General features: G+C 51.0%; 1 protein-coding gene across 1 annotated transcript in view; it reads right to left on the bottom strand.

The window, feature by feature from the left end:
• The window catches only part of GDAP1L1 (ganglioside induced differentiation associated protein 1 like 1), a 932901-nt gene that overhangs the window by 785831 nt on the left and 129634 nt on the right, over positions 1-17436 (bottom strand). The window lies entirely within an intron of this gene.

Below are 17436 nucleotides of genomic sequence, written 5' to 3'. Positions count from 1 at the left end.
GAGCCCATGGAGGTGTTTTTTTTTCCCAACAACCACACAGGCGGCTGTTGGTGCGTACCTTGTGCTCGGACCTCCTGGGTGGCCTCCCCACCTCCCCTGGCCCCCACATGGCCATTTTTGATTTTTGATTTTTTGATTTTTGATTTTTTTTGGGGGATTATTTTTTGACAGTGTGTTGCCTTGTGTGGCTCCCGTGGGCATCCACTGTATTCCGGCTGGGCACATGCAGGCTTGTCCTGAGTTTGTGTTCAATGCGTGGGTTCGTGAGACACACACCCCTCCTGCTTCCCATTTCCATGGGCTTGCAAAGGGTGTGACCAAGTGACAGTGATGTACACAGTGATGTAGGGCTCCCATGAGCTGTGTGGGCAGTCTGTAGTCAATACTGTGTAGACATTCCTTGTGTATATTGTTGTTGTATTGTACACTGCATGTTGTAATTATGTATGCTTCTGCTTTCATGTCTCCCTCTAAATTTGCAGGTTCATTCCTCATGTCTTCACAAGGCCGTATACTTTGGAGATGGAGTTCATGTTGTATGCAGTACACAGACAAGTTTTGAAGCCTGCAATACTACAGTTGGAAGTGGCGATGTGGTGGCATATTCAGGTTGTAAGACTACGACTACTTTAACTTAGTACTGTCATGTTTTAGTTATGTTGGAGCTTGTGTAGCTGCATTGTATTGTTGGTAAGTATTTGGTCATGTGTGTTGTTAGTTCAACATTACTGGGAGCATATTGTGTGTGGCCAGTTTCCATTAGGGACACTGTACTTTGTGACACTTGTGTCAGGTTTTTGGGATTGCTTTGTTTGCTCTCACATAGCATGACATGCCATGGTGTGTTGGGTGGCAGTCCTGGGGATGGGTTGGGTGACATGGCACTGTTCTCATGTTGTATTTTGCAAGGGGGTAATGCATTTAGCAGCATATGTGTCTTTTGATGACACAGCATTGGTGGTGTTTCTGTAGGTAGGGATGCACACATTGTGACACTTCCAGGTGACCAATCTCAGGCTAGTATGGTTGTGACAGTTGACTGTCACTTATATCATCATTGATTGTCAGCTGGTATGTGGCAGGGCTGTGTGCACTCCACAGTGGTGTGATTCTAAGTGAAGTAATTAGCCACCAGCTGCGTTCGGGCTGCCTCACCCCGTGCCCTTTCCCCTCCCATGCTCAGCAGGCGTGCATGTGGTTGGGGATGTGGGGGCACCACCATGTCCACCGGCAGGCCCCGGCATGTTGCAACGTTGTGCAGGACCCATGCTGCCACTATAATCCTGCACACTACTGGGGGAGCGTATAACAGCTGCCCGCCAGACGGTCAAGGGAGCGAAAGCGTGACTTGAGCACTCCGAATGTGCGCTCCACTATGCCCCGGGTTGCAATATGGGCTGTGTTGTATCTTACCTCGGGTGGCGTGGTGGGGTTCTGAATTGGCGTCATCATGTGGGTGCTCAGAGGGTAGGCACTGTCCCCTGGGGAGGTGGTGATGGGTATCATTAGTAGGGTTGTGACATTACTCAGTATCTGGCATGCATGCATGTGCTGTGGCATTTATACTCACCAAGCAGCCATGCATCGCCATGCCGCCCAGCTTCTAGGTCCCGGTTTAGGGGTGACATTCTGTAAATGAAACTGTTGTGGGTGGACCCTGGATAGTTGGCATATACTGAGGTGATGATTCCCTTGGCATCACATACTACCTGCACGTTGATGGAATGCCAGTGCTTGCGGTTTCTATAGATGTGTTCTGATGCCCTGGGGGGACGTAGAGCCACATGGGTGCAATCAATGGCACCTAGGACTTTGGGGAATTGTGCCACCCCATAGAAATCCTGGATGGCAGCCTGCCTTTCTGCAGGTGTTCTGGGCAGGTATATGTGCCTGCGGACTGATGGGTGTGCAGTCATGATGGCCAAGACCTGGTGTAGGCAGCGTGACTGCATGGCCTGTGACACCCCCCGCACTATGGCACTTGTCCGCTGAAATGATCCGGTGGCCAAAAAGTGCAGTACATTGAGGACCTTCTCCAGGGGGCTGAGTGCTTGGGAGCAGAGGGTGGGTGATGTGAGGTCCTCCTCCCACTCACTGAGCAGGTCGAGTATTATGTGAGGTGGAAACCTGTACCTCCCATACACCTGGTCATCAGGCATCCCAAAAAGGCTGGTTCTGGGTGTGAAAATTCTGGGCCTGACTATCCTCCTCCTCCTCCTGCGGTATCCCACAACCACTGCTGCTAGGAATGGTATGTTCATCCTGGCGTCTGAGCTTGCTTGTTGTTTGCGCGCACATTTATGCTGCGCGGGTCCACGTACGCCTGCTTCCTGCTGGCGTACGTGTTTCCGGATTAGCGCATCTTTTTTGGCACGTGCGTGTGGGCGTTCCGCGCATTTGCCTCCTGTACTTTCCCGCCCACCCCAGTAATACACCTACCCCGCTCGCCCAGGCCCAATCGCGTGTAAAACTTCCCGCGAGCCCCTGAAATACACATACCCCGCTCGCCCAGGCCCAATCGCGTGTAAAACTTCTCGCGAGCCCCTGAAATACACGTACCCCACTTGCCCAGGCCCAATCGCGTGTAAAACTTCCTGCGAGCCCCTGAAATACACGTACCCGCTCGCCCAGGCCCAATCGCGTGTAAAACTTCCTGCGAGCCCCTGAAATACACATACCCCGCTCGCCCAGGCCCAATCGCGTGTTAAACTCCTCGCGCACCCCTGAAATACATGCTATTTTTGACACAGCGGGTGTCCGTGTTTGTCACGTACCCCTTTGCACGTCAATTGTCCTAGAGGGCCACAGTATGGGACATTCATCAGAGCTGTATATACATGCTTTTTGTTAGCGCACTTTTTGTTAATGTGCAGGGACGCTACCGCCTGCCTTCGTATGGCGGACATGTGTTGATGTACATAGTTGACTTTTGGTTTATGTCATGAGATCACCATTTCACTGCTGGGTGGTGGGGGTGCAAGGGGACATGAGTGGGACATGAGTGGGGGCCTGCTGGCAGGTGCCCCTGACTGCTGGGGGGTGGGGGTGCTGGGGGCCATGTGTGGGACATGAGTGGGGGCCTGCTGGCAGGTGCCCTGCACTGCTGGGGGGTGGGGGTGCTGGGGGACATGAGTGGGGGCCTGCTGGCAGGTGCCCTGCACTGCTGGGGGGTGGGGGTGCTGGGGGACATGAGTGGGGGCCTGCTGGCCGGTGCCCTGCACTGCTGGGGGGTGGGGGTGCTGGGGGACATGAGCGGGGGCCTGCTGGCAGGTGCCCCTGACTGCTGGGGGGTGGGGGTGCTGGGGGACATGAGTGGGGGCCTGCTGGCAGGTGCCCTCCACTGCTGGGGGGTGGGGGTGCAGGGGGACATGAGTGGGGGCCTGCTGGCAGCTGCTCTGCACTGCTGGAGGGTGGGGGTGCTGAGGGACATGTGTGGGACATGAGTGGGGGCCTGCTGGCAGGTGCCCCTGACTGCTGGGGGACATGAGTGGGGGCCTGCTGGCAGGTGCCCTGCACTGCAGGGGGTGGGGGTGCTGGGGGACCTGAGTGGGGACCTGCTGGCAGGTGCCCTGCACTGCTGGGGGGTGGGGGTGCTGGGGGACATGTGTGGGACATGAGTGGGGGCCTGCTGGCAGGTGCCCCTGACTGCTGGGGGGTGGGGGTGCTGGGGGACATGAGTGGGGGCCTGCTGGCAGGTGCCCTGCACTGCTGGGGGGTGGGGGTGCTGGGGGACATGAGTGGGGGCCTGCTGGCAGGTGCCCTGCACTGCTGGGGGGTGGGGGTGCAAGGGGACATGAGTGGGACATGAGTGGGGGCCTGCTGGCAGGTGCCCTGCACTGCTGGGGGGTGGGGGTGCTGGGGGACATGTGTGAGACATGAGTGGGGGCCTGCTGGCAGGTGCCCTGCACTGCTGGGGGTGGGGTGCTGGGGGACATGAGTGGGGTCTGCTGGCAGGTGCCCTGCACTGCTGGGGGGTGGGGGTGCAAGGGGACATGAGTGGGACATGAGTGGGGGCCTGCTGGCAGGTACCCTGCACTGCTGGGGAGTGTGGGTGCTGGGGGACATGTGTGGGACATGAGTGGGGGCCTGCTGGCAGGTGCCCTGCACTGCTGGGGGGTGGGGGTGCTGGGGGAGATGAGTGGGGCACTGCTGGCAGGTGCCCTGCACTGCTGGGGGGCGGGGGTGCAAGGGGACATGAGAGGGACATGAGTGGGGGCCTGCTGGCAGGTGCCCTGCCTTGCTGGGGGGTGGGGGTGCTGGAGGACATGTGTGAGACATGAGTGGGGGCCTGCTGGCAGGTGCCCTGCACTGCTGGGGGTGGGGTGCTGGGGGACATGAGTGGGGTCTGCTGGCAGGTGCCCTGCACTGCTGGGGGGTGGGGGTGCAAGGGGACATGAGTGGGACATGAGTGGGGGCCTGCTGGCAGGTACCCTGCACTGCTGGGGAGTGTGGGTGCTGGGGGACATGTGTGGGACATGAGTGGGGGCCTGCTGGCAGGTGCCCTGCACTGCTGGGGGGTGGGGGTGCTGGGGGAGATGAGTGGGGCACTGCTGGCAGGTGCCCTGCACTGCTGGGGGGCGGGGGTGCAAGGGGACATGAGAGGGACATGAGTGGGGGCCTGCTGGCAGGTGCCCTGCCTTGCTGGGGGGTGGGGGTGCTGGAGGACATGTGTGGGACATGAGTGGGGGCCTGCTGGCAGGTGCCCCTGACTGCTGGGGGGGTGGGGGTGCTGGGGGACATGAGTGGGGGCCTGCCGGCAGGTGCCCTGCTGGGGGGTGGGGGTGCTGGGGGACATGAGTGGGGGCCTGCTGGCAGGTGCCCCTCTGTGCTGGGGGGTGGGGATGCTGGCGGACATGAGTGGGGGCCTGCTGGCAGGTGCCCCTCAGTGCTGGGGGGTGGGAGTGGAGGAGGTCATGCGCTGGTGATCAGTAGTGCAAGCTGACATGTGGCTTGCCTGGGGGGCATGCCCATGGTGGATGGGCTGCCTGCGGGACATGACCAGGGGTGCAGGGTAGTCCCCTGTGGTGTGGGCTGCCTGCAGGGGCCGTGGAGGGTGTAGAGCGAATACCTGGGAGGAGCCACACTGCCAATTGACGTGTAGGACTCCACGGCACCCCCGAAATACACGTACCCTGCTGAAATCGCGTGTGAGACTTCCCGCAAACCCCAGATTTACACGTACCCAGGGCAATCGCGTGTGAAACTTCACGCGAAACTCAGGAATACAAGCACCCCACTCGCACAGGGCCTATCGTGTGTGAAACTTCCCACGAACCCCAGATTTACAAGTACCCCGCTCGCCCAAGGCCAATCATGTGTGAAACTTCCCATGCACCCCTGAAATACACGCACACGCTATTTTTGACACAGCGGGTGTCCGTGTTTGTTGCGTACCCCTTTGCACGTCATTTGTCCGAGAGGGCCACAGTATGGGACATTCATCAGAGCTGTATATACGTGCTTTTTGTTAGCGCACATTTTGGCGCACATTTTTTTCATGCGCAGGGACGCTACCGCCTGCCTTTGTGTGGCGGACGTGTTTAGTCCAGTGCGCGTCTTCGCCCGTGCGCTGGTTTGCCCTATTCGATTCCATGCATACGTGTTGTAGGCGAGCGTGTGGGCGTTCCGCGCACTTGCCTCTTGTACTTCCCCCGTGACGTCCACATTTTCACACGTTGTTTCCCCATTCCGCATGTCACACCCCGTGTTACGCATACTTTTGTTATGTGCGCCACGCTATGTGCGCTTTCTCTGTGGCCATAGCGCACGCCGTTAGATGACCTGTGCGCTGGCGTGCGCCACGCAGATTTTCAGCGCACATCCCAGATTTTACTTGCGCACGGACTTCCATGAATCGATGTGCGCAGGTTTTGCTGCGATTTTCGCACTTGCACTGCGATTTTTGCACTTGCACTGCGATTCGCACAGTTTCGCACGCTTGCGCAGGAATTTTCAGCGCACATTAATTCCATGAATCGGCTGTATACTTTATAAAGATAACTGGAAAAGTACAGATACCATAGTGTCACTCAAATCAATAAATCCTAAAGATCAAAAGAACATAGAAGATCTTTAAACCATATTGTGGCATAATATTTCAAAAGGTTATTCTAGTATTCTAGTTTGCCTCCCACGTCCAAGCTGGATTTGCAATACTCCATGTATTAGCAGCTCGTTACCCAGAGATAGCTGCTCTTTTTATGTGGGCCTCATGGCAGCTTGACCTTCCAGTGCAATTCCTTCAAGGACTGAAAGTAGCACTGTTTAAATAAAATAATGCAGATGCTGTGTGCTTTCTTAGTGTGTTACAAGATATTTAAAACTAAGAAAGCACATGACATCCAGGACTGTGTACTGTCTTCCATCAGTGCAGTAACCGGGAATGACCCTGCTTAGCTTCAAAGCTAGGAAGGTGCTGACCCCTCCCCAGGCCATGCTGCTCTAAGCGGTCTTGTAACTTGTGCTAATTTATTAGGCAACATGGCCTGAGGGTGGGGGAGAGATCCTTCCTCGCTTTGAAGCTAATTAGGGTGCATGGATGGGAGTCTCAGATGCCTATCATGGCCTTGGCCAAAGCCAGTGATTTTTCACCACCGACATCACTGTAGCTGTAACAATGCATATATTGTTTCTATAATTGTGGCTTTGAACTTCAAATACCTGTGGTTATTATGTTGTAGTCCTTATAGCTGCAGTTATTTTGAAAAACTACAGACAAATAATACTTCCCTGCCCTCCCAGGCCCTCACCAAGTGCCCTTCCACATCTGTGCCAGCTCCCCCCACGCCTCTGATGGCCTCCTCACCTCTCCGCCCTCTCATATTCCCCCCTCAAAGAACTTGGCACCAAGCGCTTGTACTCCCTGTGAGTTTAGTCAGGCCAAACCAGAGCTTCATCTTTGCCCACTCAAAAATGTTCAGTAGCTGTGTGTAGGGGAGGACGGGTCTTGTAGACCCCTCTCGCCTGCATCTCCTCCCCAGGTGAGGGCTGTGGCTCATTGGTCGTCCCCTCCTGCCACCCGGGCCCAGGTGGTGGAGGGTTCACCCACTGGAGACATTGCCCACACGAATCAATTACACATATTAATTGCCCACATGTATTAGAAAAATAGTCAGGCCTAGAAACCATCTTGTTTAGTAAAGATGGCGTGAGCTCAGCGCACTGTAGCGCGGCCCCCACCTTTGGAGGATCTTCATGTATCCCTGTCGCCGCAGCACCCTGGCAGATCCGCTGTGAGCACGTTCCCACGAATGCGATGGACATGAGCTAGCACAAAAAAAGCTAACACTGTAACACTTCACCGTCCACAATGTAATACTGCTCCCCGTGTGACCCAGCCAGCAAGGCCAGGGAAACGGGGCGAACTGTAACATAGCCATCTAATGAAAGCAGGAAAGAATCCAAGTATGATTGTTGAAGAACCACTTCTCTTAAAAAGAACCTGTAAAATTGTGTATTGATAATAGAAGTGCATGCTTATATAATACCAGTAATGAGAGGCCCACGCCCCACGGCCCGCCAACATAAACTGAACTAACGATGCTAAGATTACAGAGAAGGGTGCACACAATTATGCAGTAAGACTATGATATAGGTATGCACATATCCTAGTCGTGTGTACACATCTCAGCCCTCATATGTCTTCCCAGTCACCCACAGTGGCTGACATCATTCTCTGTGCCTCACAACCACGTGCTACCTCACATGATGCAAATGTATATAAATAATCAAATACTGTAGTGAATAGAATGCTTTACAGTTATAAGGTACTCAGATTGACTGTGTCCAACAAACGTGTAATGAAGTCGAAATATATGTGTTTTAATCGCTTAAACAATTACCATAAGAGTGTTCAAATGTTATTAATGTACTTCGCCTAATAGTCGACAACGCACAAGGAAAATACCTTTGTGAATATGTGCAAGGCCATTCTCCCTCCCACCCTGCGAAGCCTGCGCTGCGCTGCCCCACCTCCCCCAATTAAGCTGGAGCCGCTTCAAAGATTTGTAGGTCCCGCTGCAGCATCCAAGGCCACAGCCCGCCACCTGCGGTATTTACAGCATGGCAGTAAACCTCTGTAGACATTCACAGGTCCACCAGCACCCCCTCGTAAACCCCACAATCTCCCAGACCATCTTAATAATTATGGCCCCGTACAAACGAGACCCCCAACACTGGAGTGAATCACAGCGGCCCATTCATAACAAACTTCTGACAAACAGAACAACGCACGCTACCCGTCCCGTGCCCCAGAGCCCAGCCCCTCGACCTAAAATACCGGTCAACAGGACACCGATAGTTATGCCCTGACAAACGGCCACCAGACCCTTCACAAGGTGCATTCCTCCTGTGTTGCGTTTATCTATAAGATAACCTATTGAAAGATTTACTCTAGAAACAAACATGTCAGTAATTCAATAACTGCAATGTGCATGGCCCAGGGCAAATAAGTCAGGGAAGGTATTCATCTTTGTCACAGGCTGCCCCAGCATACCAACACCGCCTGGATGAACTCAAGCCGGCATGCCAGGCCCAGCCCAACACGTGAGGCTGACCAGTGACGTCTTCCTGCCAAGACCAACCACGCTGCTGCAACACCTATAGCTAGTCGTCGTTACCCAATCCCAATGAGTTTGTGCCCCCTATAGCATGAAGGGTTTTTGTGACGTTTTCTGTAGTAGATATACGCCTGTCTTTGCTATTGTCAGACAGAGCGCTCTCGGAGTTTTGCAGAGTTCTTTGCATGCCCTATTCTGATTGATAAACTCCCACTTACGATCACCCGCACTCTGTTTTGGCCTTATTCCCATCTTGGGAGAGTCCTTTATTGTCTCTCATTGCGGGGAGAATTGTGCTGTTTTGGGGACGCTTGCCTTCAGTGGTGACCCCGATAGCGTGATTTTCCTTATTTAGTTCTTCCCAAATTCCTTATAACAGTCCCCTTTTGGCACGAGAATCTCCGGTCGAAAAGGGATACGCACGGTGAGCCGGTTCCGGGAAGCAGCCCGCCAACGGCGACTGGTACACTAAGAAGTGCGCACTCAACAGAAAGAGGGTACGGGATCCCCGTTGAAAAATCCCCTTTGCGTACCGCTCGCCGGAGCCGGGGGCTGACTGTTGAGCAGACGGTAACACTGCCTGGACGGACCCAGTTTCGGAGACTATCGGTACAAGACGGGCACGTGAGTACTGAGTGCGAGCGATCATAAGGGGAGTGTGAGAGGGAACTCAGGATAGAAAACTTGTGCGGGTAGGAACGGGAAACACAGGGGTCTACTAAAGACAGGCTTTAAACTTTCTCTGCCTTTATTCTTTGCATATGGCCATTAGGATTAAGAAGTGAATAAGAGATAAAAGTGACGGAAACCTAGCTCCGAAAGGGGGTGGAAGGCGGCGCCGCATAGTGCTATCTTGTCTAGTACTGGGAATATATGGAGAAGTGAAAAATAAGTTAAAGGTGTCCGGCAAAAGGGGGACACGGAAAAATATATTAGTAACTGCTGCTCATTCTATTCTTTTTCTTCAGGGTTAGGGGTGAGGGCTAAAAGAGAGCCTAGTTTGAAAATCTCATATTTTTATACGAAACAGCAGATCCCACTGTAAGAGTGAGGACCTAATAGTTGAAAAATATCTTTCTAAATACGAATACCTGAGCAAGACGATAGGGACAGCCGGCCAGGGAGGAAAGGGAGGGCAGAGTGAGTCATAAGTGGAATGATACTGCGAGGTGTGCGCACATCGTGTGGGTGTTGAAGAATTAGGTTAACGGTGCAGGTGTGTAAGGAGTTGTCACGTATGACTATTGGATGGCCATGATGAGTGTGATTGCATGAAGGTCCACTGAAACAAGAATAAAAGAAGGTGTGGTGAGTGCAAAATTATTCGATTATTGAGTTAACTTGGCCGATATTACTGACGGTTTGCTCTTGTCTGTGCTATAAAATATATATATATATTTATATTGACTAAAAAGATTGGGTGCGATCACTGTTAGTGGTCCAAAGCATGGGGGCAGAAACTCCCTTATCACATATCTGTACGAACCTACCGGGGTACACAGAGCGGATTAAAAAATATCATGACCAATGGGTAACTGAGCTAAAGGGGGAGGGGTTGCCCCAGATATGGCCCGAGGGGGGGTCTTTTGACAAAAGCGTTCTGGATATGGTAGCGTCATATATTTTCATAAAATACAAAGGAAAGCAGTTGCACAACAGGAGGGAAATATTAGACCTCTGGAGATTATTTGAAGAAATACCGCCACCCAAGGCTCCGGCAACTAACACTGACCTACCATCCACCACTGACAACCCGCTCATGATACCGAGAGAGGAAAAGGAACTGCTACATGTGGAACCACCCGTGGAGGTGATAAGTTTGTATCCGATATTAAATAAGCCCGTTCCCGCATCAGGATACAGTGACCCCACCTATGTGCCTCCCCCGTTCACTACTACACCCCAGAGGCCAACAGCACCCCCGCCATACGAAAGTACTAGGGAGCGAATGCCGGCAAGTACACAAAGGGTAGATATAGAAAAGCTAACGAATGATTTGGAGTCGAGGCTTTCAATAGCGAAGGATGAGCTTTCGAGAATAAAAGATATATGCGAACGCACAGCATGTACTCCAGCAAGATCAGGACGCACCTCCAGGGCGTCGAGTGAGAGCAGACAAATTGAAGATGGGTGGAAGAAAGGTGAAATATTGTTCAGAATTGAGGAAGAGCCAACTCGGATAATAGAAGTGGGAGGGGTAGAAGGAAGTGCTAGCGATCTAGAACGACCAACAGGGATCAGAGAGGAACTACTATGTGATATCAGGGGCTGTATGGAGGAGAGTGACAGGTTGAGTATGGCGGTAGGAGGGGAAAGTGAGGAGTTGGAGGGTGCATGTTCGCCGGGAACAATAGATGATGAGTGGATGGGACGGTTAAGAAATCGGGTGGGGAAAATGGCGTCATTAGGATCAACAGCGACCAAATTAGACGCAGGTGAAACCACGAAAGGGAAGCTACAACTCCCGCTGATACATAGGGGAGGAGGGAGGCCAAATTACATCCCATGGGCTCAGATGGACAAGGCCAATTTGCTGAAGTTATTGCCCCCGCTGTCAGGAGGGGCGAGCAAGTGGATATATGCATTTGAAAAACATACTGCTGGGGTACCCCTAGCAGTAGGCGATGTGAAGAGCTTACTTGTGTCAGCAGTGGGGGACCAGGCCGATAGAGTATGGGCAAAAGCCGGTTTCCCAGGAGTAACGTTAGATTGTGACCGCCATGATGGGGCTTCCTTTAACACCGTGCGTGCAAGAGTGTGGGATGCCCTGCGAGAAACGTTCCCAGATACTCCAGACTTACAATCAGTAATGCAATGTACTATGAATGACGGGGAGGATGCTATGGATTACATTTTTAGGGTCCAGGAGATGTGGAGAGTAGAAACGGGCACACCGTGGCATCAATCCACATCATTATTTTATTTCATTATCAAAAGAGGGCTCCCAAAAGAAGTACAGAAGGCACTTGATAAGATAGCGGGATAGCGGGCATTGAGGCAAAGGGGTGGCCCGAGATCCAGAGTATAATTGTGCACCATTGCAAGAGAATAAAGGAAAGAGAGAGGGAGGTGGCCCAGAAAAGATTGGCAGACGAAGCAAAGTTAGTACAGACAAAGTTGGTGAAGGTCGCGGCAGCAGTAGCCGCGCTCCCACTCATTAGGGAGGGGGATGAAGAGGAGGAGGGGCAGGTTGTAATACAAGGAAGGATGGCAGCTAACTGGGCTGGAACAGGACAGCGACAGTGGAACGAGCAAGAGCAGAACGGAGGTCCAACGTGGCAAGAGTGGGCCCCACGAGGGGGAAGAGGTGGGTACAGGGGCCGAAGAGGCGGACAGGGATACGGTGGAGCGGGCGGCAATGGATGGCAGGGTCCCAGAGGCCCACAGGGGAGCTGCTGGAATTGCGGAAAGTGGGGACATTACTCAAGGGAGTGCAGGAACAGGCCAAACAATGGGTTCCAGGAGGTAGAACAGTATGGTCATCCCCACCCAGGGAGCCCATATGGTCTCCCAATGGGACAACAGCAGCAACAAGGGAACGTAGGACAAAGGAGCAATGTGCAGCTACAAGGGCATCAGTATACAACACAGAACCACCCACAGAACAATGATAGCATACAGTACACGACAGGTAACCCCTTCGCTGTAGCGCCAAATGGAGCCCCCGCCCCCGCACCCTACAGTGGTGTCTCAGTTGTTTCAGGGAGCATTTTTGATCAAGGGGGGGCAATGAGACACCCTGCATAGGACAGCCCACAGAGAACACTTGCGTGTCCAATCCTATCTACCACCTACGATGCATCAGAGGAACCATTGGTAGGAGCACAGATAGGAGACAAGCAATTTATATTCATGGTGGATTCGGGAGCGGAGAAATCATGCATTAAAGAGGGCCGGTTCCCGTTATCTAACCGGAAGTTAGAGACGCAGGGGTTCTCTGGGGCTGTAATTGAAGTTCCTTACACAGAAGCATTGGATGTAACAGTGGGGGGTAAAACGGTAAAAACACCCTTACTGTATTACGAACACTCACCAATAAATTTGCTAGGAAGGGATCTCCTGAGTAAACTAAACATGACCATATCTTTCACTGAGCGAGGCATAGTGTGTTCAACACCTGGAATATGCCCATTACGCGCAATGTTGGTAGTGCAGGCCCTCACAACCACACAGGAAATACGAGGATTGCCCGCCAATGAGGAAATGTTCATTGAAGGGCTAAGGACGCTGGCCCTCATAATTCCAGAGTTGAGGAGAATGGACTGGAGGTTCCCGGCGGAGTTCCTCTTCCGCCCCATAGTGTGCCCCGATACAGCGCCAGAGTCAGTGCTTTCGTTAGATTTACACGCTGTACAGGTATCAGCGAAAAGGATCTGTGTGATTGGGATCGACATGGATGGATGTGAGTGGCGGACAGTACTATGTACGAATGCAAACATCGCCCTAAGGGATGTAATAGATGAGGATCTCTTCTCAGATGTAGAGGGGGATGGCGAAATAGTGATGGAAATTGCAATGCCTTGTGACATAATGATTCAAGCAAGGGAAATACCCGTTCAACTAATGGCGGTGGTGGGAGCACCACCGTCATTCTCAGATGATGACATGAGGCTCATACCAAATAATTTGTGGACAACAGGCCCCCATGATGTAGGACTGTTGCATGGAGTACAGCCTGTGATAATTAAATTGAAAGAGGGAGCAATTCTACCCCGAGTGAAACAGTACCCCTTATCCCGTGAAGCTGAAGAAGGGATAAAAGAGACAATAAACGCCCTACTAGCACAAGGGATCATAGTGCCTTCAAATTCACCATGCAACACCTGCATTTACCCAATTAAGAAAGCAAAGGGTGGGTCTTGGAGGATGATACAGGATTTACGTCCCTTAAATGATGTAATACAGAAAGAGTTCCCATTAGTCCCGAATCCTGCATCAATATTATGCAGCATCCCACAGCAAGCATCGCATTTTACGGTGGTTGACTTGAAGAATGCATTTTTCTCCATCCCCTTGGCTGAAGAAAGTAGATATTTGACAGCATTCACGCTAGGGGGAAAAAGATACGAACATTGTAGATTACCACAGGGATACTGTGAGAGTCCAAGCATCTTCAACCGCGTATTGCATGAAGACCTAGGAAACCTGTCAGTTGAGAGCACCATAATTCAGTACGTAGACGATTTACTAGTCTGTGCACAAAACGAAGAGACATGCAGGAAAGATTCCATAACACTCCTGACTCTACTAGCCAACAAGGGTTACAAAGTGGACAAGGGAAAGTTACAATACTGCCTGACAGAGGTCCTATACCTGGGGCAGCTAATTTCAAAAGATGGGAAGAGAATAATACCCGACAGAGTAGAAGCCATAAGATCAGTAGGAGAGCCCACAACAGTAAAAGACATGCAGAAATTCTTGGGAATGTGCAACTACTGCCGAGCATGGATATTAGCTTATGCGGCATACACAAGGCCCTTACTACAAGCGCTGAAGGAGGCCCAGCAGGGGAATAGACACATAGAATGGACAGAAGATATGAGCACATCGTTCAATTCATTGAAAGAGCTAATATCGAGCGCTCCAGTTCTGGCAAACCCAGATTATGGACGCGAGTTTTACCTGTTCTCACACTGCAAAGGAACACTGATGACAGCAGTACTGACACAAAAGACATCTTTGGGTCACAAACCCCTGGCTTACTATAGCGGCACTCTGGACGCGGTGATGCAAGGACATTTCGCGTGCGAGCAATCACTGGCTGCGGCCGCGTTCGCAATTGAGAAAAGTGCCACGATAGTAATGGGATGCCCGGTTACATTGTTTGTGGAACACTCATTATTCGCAATACTAGAAAGGTCAAAAAGTACACTGACAACACAACGGGCAACCGCTTATGAAATAATACTATCCAGTGCCAATGTCCATGTGGTAAGATGCAAAACAGTGAACCCGGCCACATTCATCACAGAAGCTTGCACAATAACAGACATGCAGGAACATGACTGTGCAACATACACCGGTAACAAAGGAGAAGACACAGTGGTGTGCGAGAATGCTCTGAGTGAAGGGGAGGTGTACTTCGTAGATGGGTCAGCATCAATCGACACGAACACAGGAGAGAAACATGTGGGGATGGCAGTAGTGAGGTTAGAAGAGGGTGAATATGAAACCTTAGTACAATACCGCCTCCCATCACACTACTCAGCACAAGCAGCAGAACTGATTGCACTAATAGAAGCACTACATGCAGCAAAGGGATGTGCAGTAACAATATACACAGACTCAGCTTACATGACGACCACTGTACACGGTGGCCTGGCCAGATGGGGGCGTAGAGGGTTTCGGCGAGCAGACGGAACACCTGTCCAACACGCCGAATTGTTGAGAGAATTAATTGAGGCACTACGAGACCCCACATCAGTGGCAATAGTAAAATGTCAAGCCCATACATCCAATACAGATATCGTGTCTTTGGGAAACGCGGCAGCAGACGCCGCCGCCAAGGAAGCCTCGTACTTTCAGAAAAGCGAGGTAGGGGAATACATGCTACAACACACTACGAGTGAAGATGTCCCTACAGGATACAATATGATGCCTACTCAAGAAATAGTAGAGCTACAGGAGGGAGCTAGTGCAGAAGAAAAATTGCTATGGACAAAGAGAGGATGCAGTAAATCGCCCACAGATCTATTATGGTGGCAGGAGAACTCAGGGAAAGCAGTAATGCCAATAAAATTGTTGGAAGTTGCATTTCAACAGCTACACTTCCCTGCATACAATACAAAGCAGCACATAGTAGCAGACATACAAGAGAGTTGGTTTGTGCCCTATCTCCAGGAACACATAGCCCGGATGGCATTAGAATGCACGACATGTCAAATATACAACTCAGGAATGACACTACGCACGCTCAGAGGTACAATTCCAAAACCCATTGGGCCATTCAGAGAGCTCCACATTGATTATGTCGATATGGGAGAAAGGTGTAATGGGGCACGTTACATGATCGTGGTTGTGTGTCCATTTTCAAGGTGGGTGGAGGCAGGACCCTGCGCCCGACCAGACGCCAAAAGCGCTGCAAAGTTCTTAGTGAGGGAAGTGTTCCCGCGCTGGGGAATTTGTGACGTAGTTTGCTCAGACAACGGCACTCATTTTGTCAATGAACTATTCAAGGAAGTGACTACATTACTGGGAATAAAACACAAATTGTGCTCGATTTATCATCCCCAAAGTAACGGCGTAGTGGAAAAGATGAACGGACTGTTAAAAGGACGCTTATCGAAATTATGTTTCACACTAAAAAAGAACTGGATTTACTGCCTACCCCTTGCACTGTTTGAACTAAGAAATCAGCCAAGCAAAGATCACCATTTGTCCCCACACGAGATCGTCACTGGGAGGCGAATGCATACAGCTCATTCGCCTCTCCGCAAACGGTCAGATGCACACAGGAGCGCTGCGATATTGGGTGAGGAGTTTACAGAGTACTTAAAGAAATTAACACAGGCGGCGCGCGTAATAGCAAAACAGCTTGCCCCGCCCTTCACAAGCGAGGAAGGGAATACTACAGAAGTGGTGACACAGCCTGAGAAATTGCCACAGTTTATGCCAGGCGAGTTTATATATGTGAGAAGTTTTGTGCGAAGGTGGAATGCACCACGGTTCCATGGCCCCTATGAAGTAGTGCTTTGTACGCCCACGGCGGTAAAAGTGAAGGGCCTTAGGTACTGGGTGCATTTGACAGATGTACGAAGGGCTTATAGCTCTGTGCAAGCTGAGGTGGAAGAAACGCAGGGGGAGGCACAGACAACAGCAACCATAGGTGTGGAGGAATGAATGTCTGAATATCAGCTTATGCGAACAACTGTGATGAACGGGAATGAAAAAGTAACTGACAAAATATATTTGGGTTACAAAAAAAAAAAAAAAAAAAAATGAAACTGATAATGTATTTTTGAGAAATAATTTCCTTTTTTATGTGAATGTATATGTAATATCTGATGTACCTAAATGTACAACCGGTTCACTACCTTGTCTGTCAATGCCCCTCCCTGAAACCCTACCCACTTCCATTCCCCGTCAAAATATACTTGGCACTAGTAGTGCCAACAAATTGTTTACATCAATGCTCTTAATGCACTTTTATATCTCGAACAGGAGCTTCCATGGCATCTAATGGGCAGCCTGCAACGGATAGATTTTCTAAGATTAGAATGTGGTTAACTGAGAAATGCATATATTCGTACGAATGTGGACTCTCTGCGTGTATTATATTGTTTTTTACATTAATGTTTGGCCTGGGTACATACTGGTTGATAGCGTTCATCTCTATCGAGATGAGCGAGGGGGGAGGGAGCAACAGAACTACTGGCAAAAATACAACTTCAAGTGTCAATGTAAATACAATGGAAGGTGGTTTTTTGATTTGGGATGGAACTAAACTTGTATTAGATAATGATACTACACCACCTAATGCTGTCATCGCACGAAATAAATGGCCAGAGGGTGAAATGGAAAATAGCTCACTAACTCCATCTAAAATGCCTAACTACAATGCTCGCAGCTTAAATGACCGCAACCCCTCTGCCATATCCTGGCTGTATAACACCCCTACCAGCCAATCTGCCCCCATTGCCGTAGACACATCATCAGACAAAAGAATGGAAGAAAATAAAAGTATGAAAGCCACATATGAAATATTATATGATGAATGGGTGAAGGGGGGCGGGAAGGTGGAAGGGGGGTCTGTTCTGTCTTTTGTCGAGGAGGTTGGGAAGCGCAAAATAAATAAGATTAACAGACGGAGAAGGGAAGCAGGGAGGAGGAAGTATGACGAATATTATGGGCTGGGGCTAGATAAGATGGAAGACCCTCG

Source organism: Ambystoma mexicanum, chromosome 3p (assembly GCF_040938575.1).
Source record: "Ambystoma mexicanum isolate Mex_15411 chromosome 3p, UKY_AmexF1_1, whole genome shotgun sequence".
Classification (NCBI taxonomy): Eukaryota; Metazoa; Chordata; class Amphibia; order Caudata; family Ambystomatidae; genus Ambystoma; species Ambystoma mexicanum.
This window is presented reverse-complemented; position numbering and strand designations above follow the sequence as displayed.